Raw genomic sequence first — 2,611 nt, 5'->3', positions numbered from 1 at the left:
AGATAGATAGATAGATAGATAGATGATAGATAGATTTCAGAGAGGAAGGGAGAGGGAGAGGGAGAGAGAGATAGAAACGTCAATGATGAGAGAGTATCATTGATCGGCTGCCTCCTACACGCTCTACACTGGAGATTGAGCCTGCAACCCGGGCATGTGCCCGGACCTGTGAGCTCCTGCTTCATAGGTTGACACTCAACCACTGAGCCATGCCAGCCAGGTAATGCTCACCAGGTACAAACAAGCACCAGACACAATCCAGTATTCACATTTCCAAAAATCAGATTTTCTAACTTTGCAGATCCTATTAATTTGGGAAAAAAATAATGATTCCTATCTAGCTGATTTAACCATCTCAAGTAATTGTCCCCAAATATCACCAAAAATACTCTTTAAAAGTCTAACAGTCCATCAAGGGTTGCACATGATGTAAGCAGGGGGAACAGCCACTGTACTTAGATGTCAACAAGTAACTCCATATTGACTACGGGCACCTTGAAGTAAGAAACACACTGTGAGAGCAGAACCACATGGCCTTTGCCTTTCACAAAGAAGCAACATATGCAGTAATGTAAACTTCATGCAAATGAAATGCATCACAGTCACTAAAGATGTCCTCTAAATTGGGTCTGAGTAATCAGAGCACCAGTGGGACCCACCAAGGGATCACCCCTCAGGGAGGTGCAGGCAAGATGAGAGGGGATGCTCACCGTGTACAAGCACCAGGCACAATCCAGTCAGAGAACAGCTGGCAGAGGACTCACCATCCTCCAGCCCCAGACTCCTGCCCAGCCTCAGATACGCACACGCTGCACATTTCAACAGTTTTGATTGATGTATCTCTTTTGGCTTGATCTTCTCAAATCTGCCTAGCAAATACATTCATAGTATAAATTATACAGTAAATAATACCCTGTAAAAGCAGATGGAACTGTATCTAACCTCATAAATGAACTGGTATGTCAAGTTTCCAGGTAGAAGGTAGGGAATGATCACTCCCAGCAATAACAATAGTCCTCGTTTCCACAGCCCTTCTGATTGGTCAGCACTGCAGATATTATCTCAGAACAGTTCCTTCTCCTCTCCGCCTGCCCCCCCCCCACCCAAAAAAAAGAAACCTCAATAAGTCCCTTTGTGGTCACATCCCCACCTACTCCTAACCCCTGGCAACCACTTTCTGTTCTCGATCTTTACAGTTTCGCCCAGATGTTATATAAATGGAATTACTCTATATGTAATCTCTGAGACTGGCTTCTTTCCCAGCATAATGCCTTTGCAATCTGTTCAACTTGTTAGGTGTATCATCAATAGTTCCTTGCTTGTGTTGCTGAGTGGTATTCCATTGTAAAGATGTTTCTTACAACCTGTCTATCAACCCACCTGTTGATGGACATTAGTGTTGTTTCCAGTTTGAGGCTTTTACAAATAAAACAACAATAAACATTCATGTCATTTTTATGTGGAACCCAGTTTCTCTGGGATAAATGCCCAAGAGTGTGAGTGCCGAGTCCTGTGATAAATGAATCTAATGCATTTCCACCGGTAATGTGTAAGAGATCCAGTTTCTCGGCATCCTTGTCAGCACTTAGTATTGTCAATATTTTGTTCATTTTAACCATTCTAATAGATGTGAGGTGTTATTTCCTGGTGCTTTTTTGCAGTTCCTTAATGGCTAATGACTTTAAGCATCTTTTCATGTGCTTATCTGCCGTCTGCACATCCTCTTTGTAAAGTGCTGCTCATCCTTTTCCCATCTGTTCTCATCCTTTGTTTCTTGCCATTTACTTTGGAGAGCTTATCATGTTCTTGTATATCCTGAATATCTACTTTTCAGATACTTGCACTCAGGATAAAAGTTTTATGTCAGTTGTATGATATGCAAATATTTTCCCAAAAATGTTTTACATTTTGACCAATTGCAATTGATCAATGTTTTCCATTATGAATTATGTTTCTGATGTCATGTCTCCGGGCCATTAATATTTTCTCCATTGTTTTCTTCTAGAAGACTCATAATTTTAGCTTTTACATTTAGATCCATTTTGAGTTATATTTTATATAAAATCTGAGGTATAGTTATAGATTCTTTTCCCCTCTGGCATATGAATACCTAATTCTTCTACTACCATTTACTGAAAAGACTCTATCCCCCTCCCCCCCATTGAGTTGCTTTTGCACATGTGTCAAATATCATATGACCACATATGTGTGGGTCTCGTTCTAGTCTGTATTCTGCTCTATTGATCTATGTCTATACATTTGCCCATATTACACCATCTTCATTACTGTTGCTATACAGTAATTCTTAAAATTGTGTAGCAAGTCCTCCACCATGTTTTCTTTTCAAAATTGTTTTGGCTATTGTAGTTTGCTTTGCCTTTCTTTAAAAATTTGAGAATTAGCTTGTCAGTGTCTCCAAAAAATCCTGCTGGTTGCAACTGTGTTAAATCCAGAAATCAATCTATGGAAAACTTGAGGCAGTATAGTAAGAAGCAAGGGAAATTCCTTGACAAGTGGAATAAGGGAAACTGAAACAAAATAATTAGATAAGGACAAATAATTTGAGCAATTTACAGCCAGCTAATAAATCACAAGGTTTTCTCTCTAACCA

The sequence above is a fragment of the Myotis brandtii genome, unplaced genomic scaffold (assembly GCF_000412655.1).
Source record: "Myotis brandtii unplaced genomic scaffold, ASM41265v1 scaffold178, whole genome shotgun sequence".
Taxonomy (NCBI): Eukaryota; Metazoa; Chordata; class Mammalia; order Chiroptera; family Vespertilionidae; genus Myotis; species Myotis brandtii.
The sequence above is the reverse complement of the archived record's forward strand: the minus strand, read 5'-3'. Positions refer to the sequence as shown.